At 44.1% G+C, this 26,942-nt stretch overlaps 1 protein-coding gene across 4 annotated transcripts in view; it reads left to right on the forward strand.

Annotated features, from left to right (window-relative positions):
* Nucleotides 1-8,756: 8,756 nt before the first annotated feature.
* The window catches only part of TCF20 (transcription factor 20), a 132,387-nt gene continuing 114,201 nt past the window's right edge, over nucleotides 8,757-26,942 (forward strand). For 3 of the 4 annotated variants that reach the window (XM_004175885.6, XM_030262891.4, XM_030262893.4), the window contains exons 1-2: nucleotides 8,757-9,061; nucleotides 20,432-20,542. The gene's annotated coding sequence lies outside the window, so the exon portion shown is untranslated. The remainder of the gene's footprint in view (nucleotides 9,062-20,431; nucleotides 20,543-26,942) is intronic. The other variant, XM_072923349.1, reaches the window with a different exon arrangement.

Below are 26,942 nucleotides of genomic sequence, written 5' to 3' on the forward strand. Positions count from 1 at the left end.
TAATTTATATAATATTGGTATAGCTACTCTGTAGCCGAGATTTGTTCAGGGAAAAGGCAGTCACTTGATCTTTTTGTTGTCATTTGGTCTTTTTGTCTTACCTGGCTCTGTGGCCCATGAGAATAGGTGCAAAAAATGAGTGCTACTAGCAAGAGGAAATGTGTTCATTTCTAAGTGGGAAAAAAAAAAAAAGGAAATTATGGATCAGTTTCCCCAGCTTCACAAATGTGAGAAGCAGTGACTGGCTTATTGTGTTCACCCTATACATTTTGCTTTAAACTGAATGCTGAGAATGGATTCCTGTTTAAAACTGTGTCTCTAAGGGCCTCAGCTTCACTTGTTTCCCCCAGCATGGTGCTGTTATGCACAGAGCAGGCTCCCTGGTAGTGATACAACGTTTGATTCCCAGGTATTGAATTATCCTTTTCTATTGACAGGATTTCAGGGAAGTGGAGACCTGTTATTAAGGTAAGCAGTGGTGTGAGGTGGAAATGCACTGCCTACCTTCTTCTAAAGGAGGTGCTGTGTTAGGACTAGGATCCTTTGCCCTCTTCACCAGACATGAGCCTTTGGTCCCGAGAGTGCATTGCTACAAAGGGTGTTGATGACACTGAGGCCATCTATTCCCTTTAAATGGACTCCTTCAAAATGCTTTACAGCAAATCCTTATTTGAGAAGGCAAAAGCCAGGGTGCACTTGAGAGGTTTGTTGATTTGATCTTTTTCTGCAGAGGACAAGCCTCTTGCATGGGTACTGGTTTGTCATATGAAACAGTGCAAACTATATTTTGCCTTTATCTGCGGACAAGACCTTACTGTGGTTGATAATGGCAGTGAAACATGTCCAAAGTGTTCTCCTTCATTACTTCTGACTTCTCTTCTTTAGCCTTCTCAGAGGTGTCTCTACTGCAAATAGTCTCTAAATACCCAGCTAGGGCTGGTTCTTTATCGAGGGGAGTGCTTGACTGAACAGCACCCAAGAAAAATGGTTACTATGGCTCTGATTTGCACTGCTGTCCTACCCAGCAGTGCCCTACAGGTGTGCGAGTCTGGGCCAAGAGCAGGGGTCTCTTGTTCCAGCTGGGCTGTCTCTTGGGAAGACTTGGTGTTCTTTCAGCCCTTGGCCATGCCATATTATGACCCTGTGAGGGAAGGATTTAGGTAAAGCAGTGAGTGAAGCCACCAGATGGTGCCCTAGGTCCTCTCTGCTCTCTTTCCTGTCCCCTGTGTGCCCACATGCCCCCGCCAGCTTCCCTGGTAACCCTCAGACCACAGACTCCCCAGGGTGGGCAGCTACAGCCATGTAGAACATCCCCAGTCATGACTGTCTTCGACCTCTGGGGCTGGTGACTCAAACACTCCTCGAAGGTCTGCGCCATGGCCCAGGTGCCACCAGCACCTGTGAAGAGATGGGGACAGGACAAGCTCCCCTCTTTTGCATCCATGGCGTCTGGAGCAATTGCTCCATCAGATACCAATGTCTTGGCACAGGACTGCCCATGTGAGGGACAGGAGAGTGGCTGCTGACACCATCACTGGGTCAAGAGTGGCATCTGAAAGGCAAAATTAGCCACATGTTTGGGGTTGCTTGGAATTGCCACTACTTTCTTTCACCATTTGGAAGAATCTTATCTTGGGTTTGGGAAAATTTACTGTGTGTCTGTGATGAAAAAAATCCTTTGCACCAAATGCCACTTCTCTTCTTTACTATGTCAGGAAACTGATGAAGGCTCAGATATTGCTGTGTTTTGGGATTCTGTGGTGGTCAAGATGTGCAATGCACAGTGAATTATCATTGAGAGTTTATAAAGAAAAAAGGAACAGCTCAGAGAGCACCAGCGATCTCCAAAAGAAGAATGAGAACCTTAAGTTTCTTCTCTTGCTTGATTCTTGGGCAAGCCAGGCTTCATTTACTGTGAGGGATGAAATGTATTTCTTTCTTAATGATAAAGTAGAAATGCAGATTACTATTAGTAACTAGTATGTCACTAGGTCCTTCACTATTAATAACTAGGCCTGTAAACTGCTGGAATGTGTTGCAAGCTGTGAATCTTCAATGTTCACAGCATCTGTGCATCACAGAGCTGCCACTATGCAGCTGCCTGGGGACAGAGTGTGATGGTGCCCTGACAGTACCAGGCAGGTTCCTGTGGGAAGTGACACAGAGAAGCTGCTTCTCAAGGAAGGACTGTTTCAGCAGGAGGGAAGGGCTCCTGTTCCAGGAAGAAATCTTTCTCGCTAGCTGACGAACCTCTCCTAGAGCTCCTCTTTTCCTTCAGCTTTTTGAAATATGTGGGTTGTGTTGTATCACTCTGGGCCACATGAAGATTTGGATATACAGATGGTAGGGCCAGGCAGGTCAGCCACCCTGCTTTAAAGAGTTAGAACGTAATTATCCAAATTGGAACAGGGTGAACATGAAAAAGCTAACATATGGGCTTCTTCAAAACGTTATGTCTTTTAATAACCTGTCAGGGCCTCTGCTTTCTATCCTATCTGAAAGATTCATCTGCCTACAATTTTGTGCAATGATATCTGAGCACTTCCATGAGTAATAATTGTATCCAAAATACCTGTGACACAGTGAGCTTCCCTCCCTTATGAGAGAATTAGTGCTGTAATGCCTGTAATGGTGCTTTTGGCACTGACATGTACTATTAAAATCAGAGGTTTCAAAAGTTCTTGCAAGGCTCAGTATGTCATTTCAGCTTCATGCGTGGAAAAAATGGAGACTCAGGAACTTAAATGACATTTCCAAGACTACAGAGCATCAGAGGTGAAGTTTGGAACAGAATTCAGGTTTCCGTGTTCTTAATTCTATCAAGTTGTCCAGGAAGAAGCCAGTAGCTGGCTATGTAAGAGCTGCTGAGCTACTTATAGTTTAGGGAAAAATAAAGTTTCTTCCTGATGGGTTCTGTTGCACTTTGCTTTTCATTTTTGATTTCTCATGCAGGTGTCAATCAGACCTGCACTGCCTAGTTGAGGCAGCAAAGCTGCAGAAGTTACTCCCCTCTTTTACAGAGGCATCCATCATTTTGACAATAAGGAAAGCTCATCAGATCCAAATTACCAGAGAAAGCCCAAATACGTATGCCGTAATTCTCCAAATACATGTTTACAGAGGGAATGTGCTGAGTTGCTCATCCAACTCCATGAAGTCTTTCTGATTGCTGAAGAAGTTCCCGAGCTCCTGGAAAGCAAATTACTGCAGTTGAGTTGCAAAGGCTCTCTCCACTCCCAAGGAAGGAAGCAGGGAAGTCCCTACCGTCATAACAATTAGATGCTGGAGAAGGTGTGAGGAGAGGTGATAATGCTGATAATTAGGTGAATGGAAATGCTTGCCATTCTTTTTAATGTTTAAAGGAAGCCACAGTTTTGAACTTATGTAATTCCTGCTCAGTTGGGTTATTCATTCAAGCAGTGCAGTGCAATGCTGTGCTGGCACATGGGGGAGAGAAAGCAAAACTTCATCATGGCTCTCTTGGGATTTACGCACACTTTCAGACTCATTTAGGTAAAGGCAGGGTGTGAATCTGAAGTGTGCAGCTCTTCCAGCATGGCCCTCTGTACAGACTGGCCCTTTGCTAAGGAATGTGCAGAACGCAGATGGGGGTTCTGAAGGAGTCACTTTAATAGAAGGAATCGTAACTGTTCTCCCCGTAAGATTTAAGATCTTGCTGTCCACAAAAATCAGGTTAGCTATTTTGGGTTCTTGCAGAACTAAAATGAATGCAGCATCTCTCATTTCCAGTCATGATAAGTCACTAGATATCAATTCTTAATTGCTTGATTAATCTTGAATTTTCAGAGCTGACAGTGCCTGTCTGAGCACTTAGACAAGAGCTACATTTAAAAGAAAGGAGAAAATGCTTCTTTTTTCTAATTTTATCCTTTTCTTTAAGCATGGTCTGCAAGGTAAGAGCATGAAATTACAGAGATTTGTAACATGTTGTCCTGAGAAAGATGGACCATTAAGCAGAGTGCAAATGAAGCAGTGACAGGTTTGTGATAAGCTAGGGGGGTTGATGAATTAATTTTAGCATATGCTTCAGCATTTCCTTACAAGATTATGTCAAATATTAGGACACTTACATTTGCTGTATATTTGTGTGTGTTAGGCCATGTTTTTCATTTACACAAATAAACAGAAAGTTTTCCTTCATGAAGATCATGACATTTCTATGTAGAGAAAGACAATTTAAGGTCAACACTTATGGGGGACTATACCTTCATGTGCTTTGTGTATGGATGAACTGATAATGATCATTGCACATGCCTCCCTAAAGGGTGGTGTTAAAAAAATATAGACCAAATTAAAACCAAAAGACATTCAGTCTCCCTACAGAACATTTATAAAATTGTTTTGGCGCTTTTTTTTTTTCCCTGTTTTTTCTTCCCCCAGCAATGAGTGTGTGGCACATCTGGGCTTAACAGCAATATGGTGTATCAGCCCTTGCTTTGAAGCAAATTATTAAACTGTCGGATCTTCTTTTCTGTATAACAGGCTAGAAAATACGATGGCATAATATGATGCAAAGGTGTTATGGGTGCAAGCTTTCCTATGTTACATCTTTTACATCCTATCTTGGTTTCATCCCTCTAACTATGGAATAGTAAAGATTTTTTTTCATTCTAATTAACTACTGTATCTGCCACAGACCTTGGAAGAGGTTAGTGCTATCAAAGACATCTATTCAAAAGTCTTTGTAATCCAAATGAATGTTTATTAAAACATCACTGCTGGATTTTTGCAGATGGTGAGCCAGTGGCATCTCAAGGAAGTCATAGTGATAAAAGAGAAAAATTCTGACAATAGACCTTCCTCCCAACAGTCCCTCTGAATACAAGACTCCATCTATGGTTACCCACATGGTTATTTTGGTCTACAAGTGCCTCCAGTAATGGTGTGGAAAAGGGAGATTTCCACATACTGGACTGTGACCTATTCCTCTGCAGATGTCCCAGTCAGTGAGCAGTAAAATGGTCCCAAAGGCATATTGTCCTCATGTAATCCTTTCCTGCAGTCAGGGTTTCTTTAGTGCTTTCTTATGTGCTTTGCTCCATAGTCTTGTGTGAATCAGGTGATGGGAGCTCCTGTGGGATGCTATCTTGCAGTCTTGTAGATTAATGTTTCCTTTACTTAATTTACTTTATATTTATACCATTTATACTCACTCAGACAACCCTAAACATTCTTTCTTGCTCCCTGGTGCTTCTGCGCCCCTGAAGTTCTCATCTGCAATTCCCGTGATGCTCTTCACAGTTGTTATTTGGCCAACCTACACATGCTGTAATCTCTTCCATCTTTTTATGTTCCTCTTGTTTTATTTCCCTCCAAGTTGTTGACATGTAGCTAGCACCGCGTTGTCCAGAACTAAACATGTCTTCGAGCTGCGGTCTCACTACTATATTAAAAAATGGGACTATTGCCTGTATCTCTGAGAAGAGGTCTCTGCCTTTACAACCCCAAATTAAATTAACTGCATGATTTTTGCTGCCATATCACATTGCAAAAACATATTAAATCTGCTGTCTACTGTCTCCCTGAGGTCTTCTGGCATTTCTGCTTTCAGTGCTTGAGCACAGATGATTCCTCTCTTCACCTCAGTTTCTGTCTTTCAGTAGCTTGTATGTTGTACCTACTGCTTTTGTAGACATGTGGGATCTTTCAGGGTTCCTTTTTGAGGAACAGCAGTGTGATTCCTTACACATAAGTAAATTCCCTCTCTTTTTTTTAACATTAAATAATCTGTCTCCACCATTTCCCTTCCAGGCTGTCCTATGATAGTCTGCCTCAGTGCAATTAAAAGGCGTGTTACTCTTTTTGGTTTCCAGATTTTCCTATTTATAACTGTATAGAGCACTGGCCTGTATGTTAATAATCTGCCACAATCTGTTTGAACGTCGCATACTGAGGATCACAGGTTGAAACTCTTTTTCTGGAGAAAGGAAAATGCTGTTCTTGCCTTAGGAAGTTTCTGTCCCAAATGTCAAGAATATGGATTAGCTTTTCTTTGGTGAGGAATGACATAGTAAAATGTTGCTTTGTGCGGGAGAATGTTTCTATGGGTGGCACAACACTCTGAAATTAGCTTCCTTGGGAAATAAGGCCTATCTATCACATAAACTGCCATTGTCCTCATTTTCTATGGTATAAATGCAAAGCAACATGAATAGAGGACAGGGGATGAAACCATCACAAAACCAAAACTTTGTTCCATGCATAATTTTCTTCCTGGGGAGAGAACAAAACAAAAACAAAACAAAAAAACCCAACCCCCCTCCACCAAAAAACCAAAGAAAAAAACCAAACCAAAACAAAAAAACCCTTCATATGACAGAAGGTAGTCAGCTGATGCAGTCCTAGAAGGGACTTGGATATTATGTTTATGGAAACAGTGAAAGAAGTGATACAGAAGGGAATACATTTTATCATATTCTACTTCATAGGTAAGAGAATATGGAGGAATCACTTAAGGTAAAACATTAAAATGGTATTTTAGCCATGATGGTCTAAAGATCCTTGGGAAGCAAGGTTTGTGGTGAAAGGTAATATCTTGTATTAGATCAACTGATAGAGCTAGAAAAAGCAAACAGCTATTGGGCTCAGGGTCTTTTTATCAGATCTGACAGAAAGCAATATTCAAGCTAGCTACAGGTTAGATGCAATTGCTCTTAGTTTAATCTAATTAGATTAATCAATTGGACCACTTGAGAAAAAAAAAAAGGAGCACCTATGAAGTGGAAAGGGGTGTAAACAGCAGTGACTGACAGGCTGCTGGTTTTCTCATGGACCTCTAGCGAAAAAGGGCTGTTTGTGCTGGTGATAAAGAAGAGGTCAGCGGGGAGGCTGTAGCAGGCTAGGCAGGCAACATCTCCCTTAAATCCATAGCTTTAGTATCGAGGGATTATAAGTTTTAATGCCAAGCTTTAGCTTTTGGGAAGATTTTGGTCCCCTTTGGGGTAAGGATTGAGGCGTTCATATTGTTGCTGTCTGACAAATACTCTCCTAATGTCCATTACTGGCTGACTGTATGTGCTTGTTGTAAGACAGCAATTATTTAGTTTCATTCACATGGTTTCTGTGGGGTATCTCATGTGCTGGATGAAGTGATGAACTGTTGAGATTTGGGCCAAGTACATGCAAGAACAAAGAATTTCAGCGGATTTGCTATGGGAGGAAAGGCATTGATTGTTCTGTCTGTGAGGTGGTACTGACATATTTCATATTTGATGCTCTGGTGGTATCTGGTTCTATTTCTTATGTTTGCATCTGTGGATTTGCTTCCTGTAATGAGTTGCAAAAGGAAGAGCCTGAAGGTTAGCAGGAGAGACATGGGGGAAAAACAGCCTTTCAGAGCCAGTAGTTTAAGAGATTATTTTATGAGTGGATTTCAGCATGGAGTATTGTCATCAGCAGGAGCATGTGGTTGCAGGGGAGAATGCTACAACAGAGACTAAAATAAAAACCAGAAAAACAGATTGTCAGAAAGCTAATGTGGTTAGAGACTTTTCCAAACCCTGTTAATTTTGGTAGCATTAGATGAACACCAAATAAACCTTGATTCCTTGAAAAGTTATTTTCCAAAATTGCTATTGTTGCTATTGTATCTTTATTGTAGCAAATTTGTATCTGTTTTATGGAAGGGTGACCTTCGTGTATAGAGCAGATCACCGGTTCTCCTCAGAGCAGGTGTAAAGTATCTGTAGGACTGGCTGAATTTCACAGCCTTTTGTTGTGCTGTGAATGGCTGCTGATCTTATTGCATCTGCTTTATAGAGCAAGTTTGATGGTCCGTAGGTTCTTGTGTATGCGCTGGCTTTTGGGGTACCATTTTTAATGTCAGCTGTGATGTCTAGGAAACTGATGCCCGTGGAATAGCAATCTTGGGATGGCAGGGAAGCTGCTCATTGAATTGGTGGTTGTGTTTGATGAGGGAATCTGAGGTTTTCTGAGCTGTCTGCATTTTTGATAGAAATGTCACCTGTGTTTCCTCTACAAGTCCTGGCTTGGTGGTGTTGTCTTTCAGTCTTGGATTGTAAGAAAAATGGCATATTGGGGTTTTAAAGACCTGCAGGAAGGTACTCTATCTCTGCCCCCTACTTAGAATTTGGCAAACAAAAGGATTAAATGCTCTCTTAAGAAGAGAGCTGGATGTTTGCTGCATGGTGGAGCAGACACAAACATTTCAAATGGTTCAAAAACAAAAATACTGAATGTATTTTAAAAAAAAATCCTTTGGGAGCTGTTAAATATGAAGACCCCAGCTATTGGCAAGTGCCTGACCACAGGATCATGGTCACGGTCATAGTCTTCTGGGGCAGTGTCATGGTCTGTTTCTTGTAGCCGACTCCTAGGGTTTGTCTGTTCAGCATCCTCAAAGGCAGGATGCTGATCTGATCCAGCACTGCTATTTCTCAGATCTCTTCTCGAGAAAACGAGGGTTTTTCCTCTCTTTCGTTGCGAGCCCCAACTAGAAAGCACATAATTACGTTTTTATTTACTTTCCTGACTGCAGCGGCAGGCCCGGGCCTGTGCATCAGGGCCCCAAGCGCATCGCCAGCAGCCTCAGGAGGGGAACAAACCCCCGCTCGGGGCTCCGTGTTACCGCTCCCAGAGCGGGGGTCGGCACGGGGGGCAGGACGGCCCTCAGGGCAGCGCCCGCCCGGCCCCGCCGCCCCCGCCCCGGGCAGGCAGCGCTCCGCTGCCAGAGCCCTCCTCGCCTTCCTCCGCGCCCGGCCCCGCCGCCGAGCCCGCCCCGCCGCCGGCTCCTCCTCCCCGCCGCCGCCGCTCCGCCAGCAGCCAGTCGGGCCCGAGACCCGCTCCCGGCTGCGGGGCCTGCGCCGAGCGCCGGCCGAGGCCGGGCAGGGGAGAGCAGCAAGGAGGGGCAGCGGAGACCGAACCCGCCGCGTCACATGAGCTGACAGGACCCGGACCCGCTCCCGTTCCCGTTCCCCTCCGCGCAACAAAGGCTCGGGAGCTCCTGTGCCCGCCGCGGGACGGGGCGGGGCGGGGCGGGACGGGGCTGCCATGGGACGCTGAGGGCCGCCGGCCCGCACAGGTAAGCGGCGGCGAGGGGGTGTGTGTATGTGGGACCCCGGCGTGTGTGGCGTTTGCTGGGGGTGTTATTTGCTTTCCACACCCTCCCTCCCCCGGGTCCCTCCGCCGCCTTCCCTCGTGTGAGGGGGGCTCGGGCAGTCCCCGCGCATGGGGGTCTGTCCGTCTCGTTAGTCTCCAGTTACTTCATGTTATTTCCTTTTTTACGGCAGTCAAACAGTTAAAACCGTGGGGGTTTGTGCGTTGCCACCCCCCTCCTTCCCGTACCCATCTCCCTCCCCTCCCCCGTTACGGACCTCCACGTCGTGACCTTTCTGGCTGTTAAGGATAATATTAAGGTGATCTCTATTTTTGTTAAAGCGCTGTCCTGTTTACGAGCGTCCAGGCCAGATCAGTGCCGGGGTGGTGATCTGGCCAGCCCCCCCGCCCCCCGGGACTTGCCCACTGGGACAGTGGCTGGAAGTTGTTGACAGCGGCGGGCGCGCACGTGTGCCACATGCTCCTGGAGCCGCCCCGGGTTAGGGCTGGAAACTCCCGCTGGGAGCCCGGGCAGCCGCACTGCCGAGGCTAAAATACCCCAGCAAGGCTGGCCGCTGAAGCTTCTGCTTGTTTGGGAAGCCTGCTACCTGGTTGGGGGGGCTTGAAGTGGTCCCGGGAGCACAGATATCAGGCAGAGTTTGTGGGTGGGTGAAAGCGGTCCTGGGGATGTTTGCTCGGGGTGCAGGTGGGACTTGCAGGGATCTGGCACGGTGGCACTGGTGATGGGAATGAGGAGCTGTGGGCAGCCTGGGCAGGGTTCTTGGCCCTTCTATTGTGTGTGTGGTTCAGTGTGATGCTGCTGAAGGGGGCAGTGCAAGGGATGGTGTGGGGGGGTTTGTCTGGTTTTGGTTGTTTAAGTGGGGGCTTTTTTGGTTGTTGTCGTGTTTTTTGTTGTTGTTTTAAAAAAAAAAAATTATTATTGGCTTGTGACCCAGTATGCTGTGATTTGAAAATAATCTCTCCTGGGCATGGTTAGTATTTTCCTTCATATGGCAAGTGACCACTGGCTTGAGTTTTAATGGAGGTGCCCCTAAACCCTGGCTTTGTCCAACTGGGAGTATCCCTGGGAAGGAGTCTTCCTCTGTGTGGTTATCTTGGCTTGTGTGGATGGAGAAGAAATCACAGTTCCCTTTAAAAAGGGAGATGCTTGGGCAGCCTTTACAATTGTGTTAAATCTCTTCAAGTCAAACTTAAATGCAAGTAGAACTACAAAGCCACCTGCTGCCCTCTATGTGCCAGGTGTCAGTGAGGGCAGAAACAGTTTCTGGCAAAGCCATTTGTGTTTGGGTGGTATTGCAGAACTGTGGTTCAAGCAGTAGGAAACTGTTGGTGTGCCAGGAAGGTGCTGGGTGGTGAGGAAGCCAAGGGTGTGTAGCACCTTCTAGTTCAGCTGATGTGTCCTGAGGTGTTTCACAGCTCCTCTTGCTGCAGGGTTTGGGAAGAAATGGGGTGCATGACCAAAGAAGTTGGGCAGATACTTCTGTTAGCCTTGACTGTTCAAAAACTATGAATTAGCCCACATGTGCTGCCCCCATCCTAGCATTTTTAAGGATTTGGTGTCCTTCAGGGTGAACCAGATTTGCAAGTTTATGCCTATCTTCATGCCGACTTGGACCTGGAGTTTATTTTTAATGGAAGCCAAACATCTTAAGCAGTGTGACTTTAGTTAAAGCAGCGAATGTCCCAAGACTGGGCAAAACTGTGAAAACAGAGAATAGTAATTTTAATTGTGCATTTTCCCACAACTCCTGCTTTTCCCAAGATTTTGTCCCAACTCTACTCACTTTGTGGGTGTTTCTTGGTCATAGTGGAAAACAGAAGGCAAGTTGTCAATAACTGGTTCAAGTTGGGCTGCTGAGGGTTGAGAATGTGGCTGGTTTTTAATGTAACCAACTATCTGTGTCACAGGGGTCTGATCTGAGACCCTGAGAGTTCGTTTCATGTGGGTCATTAACTGCTGTGGAAGACCAAATGATTGTGGCTGACAACTTGTCTTCATGGAATAGGAGAAAAGGTTGGCTTTTTCTCTAGCGTTGATGGGAGGTTTGAAGCGAAAGTTAGTTCATCTGTCCCTTCCCTTTAAAAGATTGTACAGTACATTTTTGAAACTGAGTCATCAGGTACAGTTTATTTCAAGTATTTTAAGCTGTTATGAATTTGATGCACTTTGGCCACATGCTTACTGGAAATTGTTAGACAGTCTTGCTCAGATTTGCCCTGACTGCGCTCAAAAAGGTGATGAGGGGGTTTCCTTGCTGCAGTCCTTTTAGATCTGAGCAGGGCAGAAGTATCTTAAAAGAGGTGGAATATTTTGATGCCCTGTGCTCCAGACAAACTGGGAAGGGAGTGTGCAAGGCTCTTGTCCACCAGCCAAGCATGGATATGCTGTCAGCCTCCCACTGACAAACCAGAGTTACTTTTTGACTCTCTCTGAGCTGTGCTTCTTGAGAAGTGTAGCACAGGATCAGGTACATGGTGTGTGGAGGGCAAATTCTCTCCAAAGTCACTTTGTCGTGAAGTCATAACAAGGATGCACAGATTCAGGAATGATTATTAGTGTCTGATGACCTTACCAGGATTGTGTGATGACACTGAGTAATAGATAAAACGTTTTATGTCCCATAAACTTGGTTCTAGCTTCAGGATAAACTGCAAGGCTTTTGAAAATGTCTGAATTTGATGATTCTCTGGTAACTGCAAATAGGTGCAAGCATTAATTGCTTGAAAAAAGTCCTTAAAAATAAGAACAGATACAGATGCAGGCTATAGTTAGGAAAGTGAAAGAAGAGGTAATCACTATTTTTTGATATATTTTTAAAATCACATTTAATCCTGCATATGTGATTCTGTGGGTGACCCAGCAGCTCCAGCAGTTTATTAATTTATTTAAAATGGCTTTGTAGTTCACCTTGAAAACCACTTCCTGCCATATGGTTATATTATTTCCCTATGCCACATTTTTTTGCTAATTATCAAGACCATTTGCTTTAAAATAGGTGTTTTTAATTTCACAGCCTTGTCTGCCTCTCCTGCTTGATCCTGCCCTGGAGTCAAGAGGCCGTGTCTGTTCATTCTCCATGGCAACAGGCTGTGATTTACTTATTTCAATTTAATTAAAAAGCAGATATCAAATTCTAGGCATTATATATGTTTCTTATATTAGAAAAATATCAGTGGATCAGTATCCACAACGGATCTACCAGTCTCAAAAGTAAAATTCTTGACCTAAGCCACTGGTTTCTTTCTCAGTCCACCCCTTTGGAAGAGTTTAGGAGAGGGGGCAGTGCTATAACCTGTCCTCAGGTGAAGGAATTTATATGCAGGCTAGAAATGAAGGCCTAAGCCATAAATTAGTTTTTCAAGCTCTGCAATTGTACAAATACTAATTTGTGTTAGTCAGGGATAAGGAAAAATGGGCAATGACAGGCAGTTGCTGGCTAAAGAGGGAATTAGGGTCAAGAAAGGACCTTGGGGTGGATAGAGGAGCATGGTAAATTTACTAACGTTCAGGTTTTAGGTTTGGTAGAAAATGGATGGAGTGGAAGCAGTGTAATTAACTGCCAAAATTAACACTCCTTTTTTCTTTCAATACCATCACACCAATTCTTAATAGGATTATTTTCCCTTGAAGGGCCTATTGAGATGACTCAGCCTTTGGAGTACCTGCATGCCAGTGGTGGTTGCTTCCTAGGAGAAGCTGTGCCTGCTGAATTGTATAACTAGACTCAGGTGCTATTTCTGAGCTCTGATAATGTGTGGAAGAAGACAAGTTGGCTGTGCATTTTTATGAAGCCTTAAGGAGCAGTTATCATCAGAAGAGTGCCTGCATAAAACTGCACCTTTGGATTTTTTTTTTCCCCTTTAGTGTTGCTACTCCCAATGCTTTTTCACAGTCACGGCTGGCAGCTGGCAACAACAGACACTGGTTCTTGCTCCTCCTAGCCCTGACAAAGCCCATGAGGCTGTGTCAGATAACACTGGATTCTCTCCTGATTTGCTTATCTGTATCGATTAAAATTATGTACAGAGTTTCTAGCTGTAGATTCCTGGCGACCATGTACCAATTGGGAAGAGACCCCTCTTTGAGTCCTGAGGTGAGCAGTTAAGCAATGTTTACTAGTAAAGCAAGAATGTTTGGTCTGTGAGCAGTAGATCTGAAATCTCATAAGGTTGTTCCTAATAATAACAGAATAAACCCAAGCAAAACCTCAAAGCAAGCTTTTGTTTGTTACTGTGTTTAAGCAGATACATTCAAAGAATTTACATCCAATTGGCAACATTCTTAATCCTTTATTACTAGTTTTACTAGAGTACAGTCATGATCTATATTCTTTAAGAGTGCATCTGTTCCTCTTGCTTATCCAGCTTTGAAGTAGACCTTGCTGATATTAATTTCTGTATAGCCTGTAACTTCATCTATAAAATGAAGGGAATACTTCATACAGGCAGCTGTGAAGTTAACATTTATTGTCTGTAAATTGCTTCTAGTAATTGAGCAGAGGAGGTGGAGAGAAATAAAGACAGTGGAGTTAATATAGGCTTGTTTTTTTTTTTTTTAATAAAAGAAAAGCATAATTTTTGTTCATCTGATGATGTAGAAGCTAATGGGAAAAGAAAAATTCACCCTGAAATTAGCTGTTAAGTTTGTAATGAAAACAGACATTTCTTTAACATAGTAATGAAGGCAGCCATCTTGTTTGATAATAACAAAGTCCAATTTAGAAATAGAGAAAATTATTATTAGAAATCCTGCAGTACCTCTTGTATTTCTGTCTAGTTTGTGTCTGTTCAGTTTTAGTGTTGTTTTTCATCTGCATGGCTGCTTTCATAAATGCTACTGGTGTGGACACCTTAATAGTAGGTAAAACTACCTGTTTTAAGAGTATTAGCAAACACCTTTATTACAGGCTTTTCAGCTGGGCCACTTGTTTTGTGTTGACCAGTCTCCTTGTCAGATGAAACTGCAGTTTCATGTGCATTAGGATGGATTTTCTTGCTGTGGCTGACCCAATCTAACCACTTGCTCCTCCTAGGAGAGGTGATGGTGCCTTGCCCCTGGCTCTGTGGCCATAGTCCTTGCCTTGTGGATACAGCTTCTTTGGCTTTTGGAAAGCTGACTTGCCCAAAACCATAAAAAAGTGAATTGTTTTCTCCTAGGACAGAGAGCTGAACCTGTTCACCAGGTTCAGGCTCATATCAGAGCTGCCACTAAGGAGGGGCGAGATTTGTTTTGCCAGCAGTGAAATGTAAGGAATGAAAGAAAGGTGAAAATGGGCCCCCCCTTTTTTGGCAGCAGTGACCTATTACCCTGGTTCAGTTGTAATGTGAAGCCTCACCCTCATCTTTCATTTTCAGATCCCTCCCTTCCTTCCTGCACCTCTTCTGTCCCTCAGATATACTCCTGTGCCTCCAGATGCCGACTTCATTCCCAAGCAGTATTTTCAGAAGGGGGGGGGAAAAGAGAAAAGGTTGAGTTTCACAGCCTCTACAACTGGAGACACACTGTAGTTCCTGTGAGCCTAAGAATTATTATTATTGGCTCACATATTATTATTAACAGGCGCAGAAAATAGTAGCTGTAATCATTCTTTATGAGAGGGCGAAAGGAAACTGCCTGGTGGGATAGCTGTAGGTCAAGTTTGTAAAAGAGCTTCTTCCCCAAACCTGGTGATGGCGGCTGTTTGGACTTGAGACCCTGGAGCTGGTGGGACCAGGTGGTCTGGAGTAAATGACAAAGAGAGGAAACCTCTGGAGAGTTTTCTGCCTGCCGTGGTGAGCTGGGCCTGGAGCTGGGTACCATGGCACCAGGAGGAAGTCTCTCCTTCTCTGAGCTGTGGCTTGCAGTTTTTCCAGGTGCTACTGCCTAACTAGTTTTCAGACACTAGCAGAAATTGGGAAGGCCTTGCAGGACATTGCTGTGGTGTTGTAGAATAGTGCTGTCTTGCAGGGAAGCCCCGGGTGAGATGAAGCTCAGGCTCCATGGGAACTGGCCAAGGCAAACTTTGCTTCTGCTGACTGGCAGGGGTGGCGTTTCTGCCTTGGCTGTGCCGCTCATGTTTTGGTGTATCTGCATTAGCCTGTGCTGGCTGCGGGGAGGACATGTATCCAACGAGACACGTGCCCAAGTATCTGCTTAGCAGGGGCACAGTGCTGGTTGGAGTGTGCATTAGGAGATGAGATGGAGGCATCTGTTGGCCTACAGTAATTGCCTTATGGCTAAAGGAACATAAACAGTGCCTGTCTGGTGAATTTTCTACAGCATGAAGGTGGAGATGATGTCAGTGAAGAGCAGTGTGCCAGAGGCAGCAGATGCAGTGAGCCTGTGCGTGTGTGGACTGACCCAGCAGCTGTACTTGGCAGGAGGGGCAGGTTGCAATTGGTGTGGTGCACAAATTAGAAATGTTTGTGCAGCCATTTTCAAATAAGGAAAGTCATAGGGAGGGATGAGAGAATTTGCTCCAGCTTTGAGTTAGAGATTTGTTTCATGCTGTACTGCAGTTGGGTTGGGTTTTGAAGCATTTAAACCTAAATTCTTCTCATTGGTAGCCGAAGACATGGCAAAAGAAAGGCTATTGTAGGGTTGTGTCGTGTTGAATGATAAGATTATATACTGGGTGGCTGTTACAGTGGTTTTGTGTTCCAAGGATGGAGTGAATAAAGGAAAGAATCAGTGCATTGATATTAAATAATTGTGCCACTGGATATGGTGACAAAGTGTCTTTGTTTTCAAGGCTATGTTTGGGTTTTTTAAAAACTGATACATTTATAAGCCAGCTGCAGTATTTTTTTTAAAGATACATTTGTAAGAGTGGGAGCAATATAGAAAATGATGGAAGTAATCTCATTGAGAGGTATGGTTTTTTCCCATTCCTTTGCACATGCATGCAGCCTCTGGGGAAGATGTTAGTGAAGGAGCTTGGATAATCGGGGTCTTCTCTGGAGCTGCCATTATTCTGATTGGTGTAGTGGGTATTAGCTGGGGAGTGTGTACAGATGCATGCTGATGGGCTGTCTGGGGTTTCATCTCTGCAGTCTCTCTTTTTTTTCCCTCCTCTTGGATAGAGATATGTATCTTGGCAGATTTGTCTTCCACCTACATCTCTTTCTCTTCTCATGTAAATACTTGTCGATGTATTTCTTTTTTTTTTTTTTTTTAATTGTTGTTTTTCTGGCAAATCTTCTACTGTGCTTGTAATGAGTGACTTTTCTCCTCATGATGATGGGTGTTCTTTTAAGCCAGTCTCTTCCTGGATCACTTTGCTGAATTTTCATGCAATCTGCCCTGTCTGGGGACAGCTTATCTGCTCTTGTGATGGTTGCTCTAATAAAGATCCAGGTATTGTAGCTGACTCCAGCAATGCTCCAGCTGCCCTTTGGTGTGCAAAGGAATGCAGTAAAAAAGCAGCCGTTTTGGGGTCCTGTTTGTCCTCAGATCTGAAATGCTGAGAGCACGTTAGAGTTCCCATGTAGGACTGTAGTAATTAAATAGTACTGGAGGGAGAGGGAGTAGCGGAGCATGTGATGGTCATCTCAGATAGATTAACAAAGAGGGGCTATTACTGTGCCAGCGGAAGACATCCTAATCTGGAGGTTCCTAGCCAGCAAATATTTAAAAAACCTATTCCAGAGAGTAAGAGGGAAGCCTGAGAGGTCTGAGCTATAATTAATTGCCCAAATACCACCGGAGGAGCAGTTTGAAGAAGGGAACTCATATGGGAGCCGGGTGTGATGTAGAGGGGGAAATGGGAATTTCCTGACTTTTGTTTGCAAAGATCAAGCGTAGAAGAAATTTTAGACAAAACAGGTGCAAAGAAGGACTAAAACTAATAGGTAATTCCATTTTATTTATTTTTTTTTGTACTGCATCCTCCTGGCCAGTGTTACTTGAACATCAGTTGAAGCACTACAGAGCATGCTTGAGAACTGGAGACATTAAGCAGAGAGAGCGAATCTGATTAGCTTTGCTTTTCGAGCATTAAGCAGAAAGACGGGCTGAAATGTGATTGCAAGCAGATAATAGCAGCAGGCTCCTGAGGCACCACCACAACCCAGCATATGGGGTGATGGATCTAACCATGCCATAGAACTGTTTCTTGTAATAGAAGCTGCTTGTTTTTATGTTGCGGTTGCTGTTGTACTTTCTAATTATCCTATTCATCGCTGTCTGCCATTTTGAGCCTGGCCACGTGGGATGGCTCAGCCCCCTGGAATGTGTGCCCTGTGGAGCACTTCTGCCCTGAATAGTAACAGGAGCTCTGGTAGCCAAAGGGTGAGAGGGAAGAGGTGCCAAGGCTCGAGAGTCCTAGCTATTTCCCCCCTTATTTCCAAGAATAAGGGAAGTAACAGCTGCTGCTTTTGTTCATGAAAAGATGAGCACTGATGTTATGTGTAAATCTCCTGACTTCCCTCTGAATGTCCAAGTACTGGAACTTGTTGGGAGAAGGTTTCTAGTGACCTGAAAAAATGGGCATCTCTCAGTTCTACTTATAATTAATAAATAGAAGCTGGCCTTGCTATACCAGTCATTTTTGGCACAGTAGCAGAGATCCTGGAGCCACTTCCAGTCTGGGGCCTCTCTTCCACACAAAGCAAATACAGCAGAGAAAGCAGGCGGAGGCTAGGCTGGTGCAAGGTGGAATTGGAGCTGCTAACAGAGCATCTGTGCACCTGCTGCTTGGGGTGTTTCTGTCTTGTGGTGATCCTTTCCCCAAAACTGCCTGTTTTTCCTTCTTTCCACCTAAGGCTTTCATTGATGGGAAGTCTAAGAAACCATCTCCAAAGCTGGTGTGGATCAGGGGGATGTAGATAGAATGGGAAGAGCAGACCTCTCCTTAAATGTCTGAACAAAGCACAGGAGCAAGAAGCTCACATTTGTATGTATATATATATGTATATATGTATGTATGTATGTATTTTAAGGCTAGAAGGGATGGGTCAAACTAGTGTTTCTGTGACCTTTTCTCAGCCATGGCTTGCCTTTCCTGCGTTCTGCCTTTCCTTGCCTGTCAGGGGACTTCCACTTCCTTCCTGCTGACCTGCAGGGCTGCAGGCAGCCTCTCTACCCTTGTGGCAGTTCCCAGCTCTGGCTCTGAGCCCAAGCTAATAATCCTGACATATTTTACTGCCTTGTGCTCTGCTCCGTGCCTTGCTGTAGGGGAGACAGTGTGTGGGTTGTGGTTTGCATGACTTTAAGCATTGCACTGGCCCTGGGGAAACTCATACTCATAATAAGCACCGGCTGAGCCTCTGGTAGAGCCTGGCTTTGCTCGGCAAGGCCCCTTGCTTCCCTACTTGCAGGTGACCAGCTAGCACAGATGTCATCCAAACAAAACTTCCAATTGTCTCTGGCTGTCTGGATAATTGCCAGCAGTTTGGGGTTTGGGTGGAAGTAGGAGGTGTTGATAGCCAGGAAAGGAAAAATTTATCAGAGAAGGGTAATGAAGATCTCCTCTCACCACTCTCTCCACGCATCAAAGCACTCTTAAAAAAAATAGAGCACTCATCTTTGACCCCCATTAATGACTGGCTTGGTCTGTGTAAGAGTTTTATGAGTCTGTTGATGCTCCCACAGAGTTTAATTATTTAGAGCATGAGGTGGAGGTTTGTGCTTTCACTGCTGATGGTGCAGGGTTCAGGCCCTCCTGGCGGGCAGGGGGCTGGTTACAAAGGCAGGCTGGCTGGGAATGCAGCTGCTGGCTCTGAGGAGCCTAAGGAAGGCACGAGCTGCAGCTGTGTGGTCCTTGTGTAGGCTGGGCAAAGCAGCGAATCCTTCTCATTGTGTGAGTTCCACGTGACCTGTCATGTGGAATTCAAGGTCTGTGTCCATATCATCAGGGCACTTAATGGTCTGGGCCTGAGATACCCTAAGTGACTACCTGAAGCTGTTGGGTGGACGTGCTTGTGGCAGAACCTGCTTGTTGCTGAGCCCCCCAGTCAATGCTAGATGCTTCAGGGACTGGTGTGAGACTTTGGCAGCAATATCTGATTTATCAGCCCAGGGCTACAGGCCTTTCCTGTTCCCTGTAGTAGCAAGCCTTTGCCTGCCTCTTTTCTGTGACCAGCACCTTCAGTTCCCCCCAGATTGTGCTTTACACTCTAGCAACCAGTTTTCCTACTGTAAAATCCCATCTGCAACCTGCTACTTCCTTCCCTTTGCAGTACATGAGCTTGTTCTTGCCTTCTCTACTTTTCCTCACCCAGCACTTCTCTGCTGGTAATCCTCCTGAGACTTGGGAACACAGAACAGATAAAAGGAACAACCAAGGAACAGCAGGGAATCCAAAGACCTTCGTGCAGTTTGTGTTCCCAAACAGGTAGCTGGTCAGCTAGACCAGGAGTATTTTCCTGATGTCCTGCTGACCATTTAGCCAGGTTTCTACTTCTAGTGGGAAGCTACCAGTCTCCAGGTTCGATTGAATGGGATGTGGGCTAGTCTGATGTGTGGGCTGGTCTGATGTGTCAGTTGGCCAGGCGGAAGGGTCAGATGCTCACCTTCTGTCTGCTTCTGGAATGGGTAAATTCCTTTAGAATTGTGCGGCCTCTTATGTTTGTGGGTCCTTAGGGCTTGCAGTTCTCATCAGCACTGAAATGCAACAACAGTGACTGTTTGTTACAAGAGTGTAAGTGGAGGCCTATTTCAGAGCAAAAGTGGTTAGTATTGGTGGATCTGGGTTTGGCTGATAGCCAAATATATTTATGGATAGACTGGGAAGCCTTAGTTGATGTGAAGGTTCACATGACATTGCTCGTACCATGCAATATCAATATTGATATACTGGAAATGCCTATGATGGCAGACACCAAGCCAGTGGGTCGTCTGGTGCTGCTGCTGAAGGCTGAGATCACTGTGTGTGCTGGGGCTCACTGTTGTGCTCTGCTGCCATTTCTTACCCCCTGAGCCCAGGGACACTTGAACCTTCTTCTCACATCTGTTCTCCCGCTGTCTCCTTGTATGTGCTTGATCTCCTGTTTTCTTCTGTAGCAAGGGCCTGTGGCTCTTGGTTGCATGCCAATAGGCTTTTCATGCTATCCCTATTTACCCTGGTTTATCACTTCCCACTCCTTTCCGTGTTCCTATTTCATTTCCTTTGGTATGGGACTAATGTTCCAGGTTGTATAGAGACTGGGTTGAGCTGAGATGACCGAAAGAGGGTGGAAGGGGAAAAGGGGCTTATGCTGGTAGATGTGAGTTTCTGTCATCAGCTCAGTCTTCAATCTATTGGTTATTGTGGATCTAGCTAAATCAGCTGGATCTTCTAGACAAACATGAGGTACTCTGTGTCCTGTATCCATATTCTACTCTGTTGTTTTTTTTTTTTTCCCTGAAAATTAATAGGATTCTACCCATTGATGATTAAAACAACGCCTGGAGTTTTGGAATGGATCAGATGCATCAATCAAATGTTACCACATTGCACCCAAAGAGAGGAATGCCATCCAGCTGGGGGTAGGGTCTTTTTTCTTTGTCTCCATCGGTGTCTAGAGTTACTAGAAGCCTTTCTGGGTTTTTAAATGTGAGAACTTTTAATAGAAAGTACTAGTTTAAAAATTAATTGCTTCATTGTGTGAAAACTTGACTGTGTGGTTTGTTTTTTTTTTTTGTTGGTATGGAGCAAAGTTGTGCCTCTTTATATTCAAAATGTTATTAATAGCATTGAGGCTTTGCAGACTTTGGTCAAGAAAACATTTCAATAACTACTTCAGCTATTTTATGAGGGAAATTTCATGTTTTAAATGAAAAGTAGATCTATTGTGATTACTAAGAAAGATGAAAATAATTTAACTTTTTTTCAGAAATGTCAAAGTTCAGGTTATTTGTTCTAATTCTTGAAATTAATGTAAAACAGACCAATACCCCTGCATAAACTATTCCCCTTGCAATAAGGGAGAGGAGGCTAATATGTCAGTAGGAAGCTGCATCTGTGGCAGCAGGTACTGCATGAAACCTAGAATGAAATAGAAGTTTGGTGGGAATGTGAATCTGGAGTCTTGCCTGGGTGTAAAGCTCAGGTTGCAATCCAAGAAACAAACTGAAGTGGCTTTTTGGCTCTCTTCCAAATGTTAGAGCATGGCTCCCCATTGTCTTCTCGCTGGCTTGCCATTTTGCTGTTCCAGCAGAGAGGCTGCAGAAACAGAACATTTACCTGGCTCTCAGAAGTGGGATGGGCTTTCCAGATCAGGTGTGAGAAGATGTGTGTGTTGGGATTTGTGTCCGGAAGTAATGCTGTTCCAGTGTTGCTCACTTGAAATCTGAAGCTTCTTATGCTTCACATCAATTTCCTGTTCTTGTTAAAATTGCTTTTGCTTTAAAAATGAAGGGTCTTAAAGCTGAGGGGTTTCACAGAATGTGCTGCAGAGTGAGTCTTTTTTCCTCTGTAAGTTTCCTGAATGAATGATTTTGATGTAAAATAGTATTTCCCTGCAGAGCCTGGCTCTGTTAAGTCTTTAGACTGTTACAGCAACAGTGAGACTACTAGTGCAGTGTTAATAATTTATGTGTGTTCCTCATTTTGGACCTTTGTCAGTCATTTCAGCCTTGGGAAGCTAGAAGAGATGAGAAAAGTATGTATAAGTTTTGCTGCTGTTCCCTCTGCATGTGTTCTCAAGGTAGGCAGAGGATTTGGGTCTTCAGAGCAAGTGTATCTGGGACCTTTTAGCTGTGCTGAATTCACAGAAGAAATACCAGAAAATAGCATAATAGTGTTTCATTTCAGTCATCTCTGCATAGGGTTGTACTGCTTTTGTTGGACAAGTGTGGCTCAGATGTTTGTGAGCTTTCCTTAGTTGCAGGAGGTGAGTGGAAGGTGAATTTTTTTATGGGTTCTCCTGTGGGATGAGCCCCAGCCAGGGTTTTGCTGCATTTCAACAATCATCCCTAAATGCATCTGTGCTGCTGAAGCTACATGTAACTGTAACTTCTTAAGGAAGGGAGATGGTCAGCTGGTTTGTGTGTTTCCTGGTAGGTCTTGCTTGAAGGGAGAAGCAGAAGGCTGAGCCAAATGAGAATGGGTCTTCAGAAGCAAGGCTGGTGAGAGGATGTCACCAGAGAACTCAGCCGGTTTAAATACAAAGTGTTGCTGAATTCTGTTCTGGAGTTTACTGTTGCAGGTTTGTGCTTGGCATTAGCATTTACCTGAACACCTTCCAGCTTGGCTGGAGACCAGGTACTTCTTCAAATCTTGTTGGAAGCATGGCAGTGTGTTTCAGGGAGCTTTGGAGGGCCAGTGGTGTAGAATGCATGAACTAGTTGAGGTGTTTCAGCAAGCCTGTTTTCTTGCAGGCAGGTACTGAACAGTTCGAGTCAGATTAGTCCACTTAAGTGGTATTTAGCAAGCAGGTAAGTAGTTTGCAGGAAGTTTGAGTTAGCTCCCATTTATTACTTGTCGTCCAAAATGGTTGATTCGCCTCATGCAGTGGGAGACCCACAAGTTTTGTACTTCTGGGTCATGGATGGATGGAACTGTCAAGGAGAAAACAATGTTCTGCAAGGAATCTGTATCTTAAGCTTCAAACAGGTTTCTAGAATTGTTTTTGGGGGAAAACTGATTTTTTTTTCCTAGTTTCTTCAAAACTGGATTACGTTGCTTCAAATGTAGGTTTTGACTATCTTGGCTCAGAAGAAAGTTTGACTCAAAAATTATTCTGTGTGCAGAAGGATCTGCAGAAAGATGAATGGATAAAAAGAAAATTGGTCTTATTGCTTTATGTTGAACTCACTAAAATAACTTTTAATTTGAGAGTGCATTTTCCACTATGCTTTATACCTTTGTATTTCAAACATACTCTTTTCCTGGATTCTCTGTTCTGCTAAATCTTCCTAAGAGCTTGTACGTACAGCTTGAAGAAAACAGGATGCAACTGACTTAAGATTTCTTGATCTTAAATTGTAATACTTAAATTGAATATCTAAGTGGGTTGCCTGCTGTGGGATGGTTATTGTTCAGGAAGAAACTATGATGCCTTGTTGGACTTTGGATGCCTCAGTTGCAGCAATGAGAATTTTTTTTTTTCCTTTTTCTCCTTTTTGGACTGATAAACCAGGAGCCGTACTCCTGACTCTGCACTTGTGTGCTTCATCTAGTGTACATATGCATTTGGAACAAAAGACTGCAAAGCAGGACTGGTTTGTTCTGCAAAACAGAGGGAATTGGGAAGCTGAGTTGAAAGATTCTTTCCTTTTTTTTTTTTGCCCCCTCTCCCTCTTCTTTACAAGAAGTTACTTTAAATAGGGAGCTGTTCAGCAGGTTGCAACTAGAATTCTATAATAAGATCTCTGTTCATTCTCCCTACTTTTTCACATGCAAAGTTGTGGCTGTAATTATATGACAGCTGCCCTCTTGGCTGACATGCAGCAGATTGAACTGGGGATCTCCAGAGCTGAAAGTGTGAGCTGCTACTCACTGAGCTAAAGCTCTATAGCTGGAGGCTGTAATGATCTATATCCTTCATGACTGAGTGTAGAAGGGAGCTGCAAAAAGCACTTGCTGAGTTATGGTGCATGCAGGGTACTTACTGTGTACATGGTCGCTTCCCAGGTGTACTGGAAGCCTTTTTTGAGTGGTTTGTGATAATTGTACAAACTGTTGTCAGCTCATGGGTGCTTTAAAATGACAATCTGTTTTGAAGCCTTTCTACCTTAAAAGGCTTTACTAGCCTGTTAGTCAGGCACAGACATTTGTTGGTGTATGTGTGAGTTGTGCTGAGCTTGAGGTGCCCTGATGTTACTGAAGTTCTTCAACTCTAATGCAATATAAGTAATTGTTACCAATAATGAATGCAGTATGAAAAACTCTACAGTGCCAATGGTGTTGAGACAAGTTTGCCTTTATGCTTTGCCATTACAATAGATTTTTCTCAGATAGCACCATGGGAGCTATGTAAAAGCAAAGGAAGGAGAAACTGGAATTGCTGGCATCTCTCCTGTTTCTTCAGGACCAAGAAAATCTGAGCAGTGCCAAAGTTTGTTAGACTGAGGAGAAATGAGGAGAAGCAGAACCATATGGTGGTGTTAGCCCTGGGTAGCTTCTGCAACCAGTGTTGTGGGAGAGAGGAAGTGTGTTGCAAGTTGAGACATTAATTTTGAACTTTGTGAGATGTTAATTTTTGAACCCTTAACACTTCTTTTCCCACATCCCCAAACGGAAAAAAAACCTCAAAAATCATAACAACAACAAAACCACAAACCAAATAGGAGATGGGCATATGCTAGCATTAAATATGGTAAAGTAAGCATTCCTATTGATCTGCACGGTTCAAAACCAAGTTGATATTTTTGCATTAAAAAAATAGAAAAAAGGAAATATCTAAGGGGTGCAATGAAACGTTAAATAAAGTACAAACTGGGGCAGTCTTTCAGACCTCAAACACTTAAGTTAGTGCCAGTCCAGTGTGTCAGAAACTTACTTGATACTGTATATATTATCAACAGGGACATTGTCTGCTGTAAATTAAGATAATCTCCACATATGTTATGCCATATCCTATTACACAAGTCTCACCATACTCAATCATAATTTAATAAACACCCTCCATCCTTGTTACAATCTCCACTGCCTTTCTTTGCATTATTTCATGCAGACTGAGTTAATATAAAGATGCCTGTAGCATGGCCTAAGAAATTCTTATTTCCTCACATCTCATTCCTGTCCTGTGCCAGCATCATCCCATTGGTTTTGAGGGTGCAGGTTTGGCAGGACTGTGCTGTAGCATACATTACTTACCTGCTGTGGGTTAGAAGCCCCATTCCTCTAAATAGGTGAAATGACCCAGGCTACAGTGTAGTCCATGGTGCTGCCTTGCAAGCAGCAGTATCAGCAGAACTGTGGAGGAGATGTTTTGCAGGAGGGGCAGAGGAAATTTCTAAAGTTCGTGTTACTCCTGAGGCATCTTATGAGACTTGCTGTATCAATCACACCAGTCTTAGGGCTTGATGCCCTACTGCCTGTCACATCACTCCTTACAGAGAAGTGGGATGAGGATTCTTCCCCTTCCTGTGGGAGCCTGTTCCACAGCCTAATAGACTTTTCTGTCAGGAAACGTTTCTTAGTTGGACTTTAACCATGGGTGTCAGAGTGCTTGTCCCTGGGATGACCTTAGCGCCTGCATCAATACCAGTGCCTTCCTTGCATGTGCTGCCTAGAGCCTGCTCCTTCTTCTCCTCTGACATTTATTATAGACCTGTTTCAACTGTAGGCAGCTGTACCTTGGCTCAGACTCCACTGTCCTTAGCACTGCTGTTGGAGGCTGTTGCAGAAGTTGAGCTCTGAGAGCCCACTTCAAGGGCCTGACTTATGATCCGAGATGGACTCGTCATTTTAGTCCATTTTCAAGAATCCGGGCTGCTGCAAGTAAGGAAATGCACACTGAAGCAGCATTTGTGTGTGTCTCTACCTTGGATAGAGCCAAGTCCAAGGAATCTGTTACAGCACAGCTATCCCATGACCTAATTGTGTTGCTGTCAAATCCAAAAGTGTGGGTAGGACTTCAGTATTTTCCTGCAATCAGTTTAAAGCAGGGCTTTTGATTTCTTTTACATGACAGAGTTTGTAATGTCTGTGTTCTTGAAGCAGCAAGGAAGAGCAACCCAGCCAAGCTGTTCGTCTGTGAGGCTGCAGCAATGTAGACTCTGTATGCAGTGTATCCAATTTGGCAGGTGTGGGTGAAAAGTCTGCCTTGCTAGCTCCTCAAAGAGTGGCTCTTCCTAGGCTGGTGGCAGTTAGGACAGGTTGTGGTGGCTGGCTGTGAGCAGATGGACAGGTTTCCTGGGGAGAACAGCATGCACCCGGTGTCACAGCCCTGCTATGTGCTGTAGTAAAGAGGCAATAGAAGACTTCACTCCACAGCACATGGCTGTAGTTTTGCCCATGTGGACTTCATGAAAATATTTTATACTTTTCAGGTCTCTTTTCTTTGTTGCTGAACCTCCACACTTTCTTGCATTCCCTTTCCAAGGTGGGATGAGTAGAGCACGTTTCAGTGCTGCAGAGACAAATGTATCTTTGACTTGCATCATGTCATTATGAAATTGACACTATTTTCTAGTTGGTTTCTAGTACAGTCACTACTCCTATCTGCTTCTATAATTTTGGTAGACCTTGTTATGTGATGTCTTTTTAAAGAATGGATGTAATTACTCCAGAACCAGGGGGTGTGTGAACTGTTTGGACAATGACCTATTAAACTGTTCACTACCAGAATGGTTGTGACACAGAGATGTGAAGTAGCTTTCTTAGTGTTTCTCCTGATCTCCCCCTCTGTATCCAGCATGGATCCTCTATATCCTCATCTTGCCTCTGTGTCCTCCAGTTCATGTCCTCGCTCCCTTCTGCTCCTCACCGCTCTGCAAGTATCCCCACCCAGTTCTTACTCCTCACCATCTGCGGGTTCCTGTCCTCCTTGATCCTCAGAGGCTTTTGTTCACCTTTCCAAATGGTGCTTTGCCACTGTTGGTTCTTCTGCAAGCTCTGCCTTTCCTGACTGCACTGCCTACTTCACAAAGGAGAGCTTTTTGCTTTTCTCCACTCCCATGGGACAAATAAAACTTCTGTCTTGTCTAGAGGTGCATAAAACATGGCCACACTGTCACCAGATTTTTGGTTAGTTTGTGTCCTCTTTCACTCAGCTCATCCCTTCCCTGTTAACCAGATCTGAAGTATCCCTCTCCCCTTTGTTTTCATGGGGCTTGCATGCAGTGTCTTGCTCCCCTGGGTCTAAGTGTCATGCCTGTTGAATCCAAGGGTGTCATTTTATGAGGGTTATTTTCAGCAGTTCCTGCTGCTGCTTCTCAGCTGTGCCAGTGCAGCTGAACGTGCTGCTGCACATTGAACTGGATCAGGGAATTGATCTGG

The sequence above is a fragment of the Taeniopygia guttata genome, chromosome 1A, assembly GCF_048771995.1.
Source record: "Taeniopygia guttata chromosome 1A, bTaeGut7.mat, whole genome shotgun sequence".
In the NCBI taxonomy this organism is placed as follows: Eukaryota; Metazoa; Chordata; class Aves; order Passeriformes; family Estrildidae; genus Taeniopygia; species Taeniopygia guttata.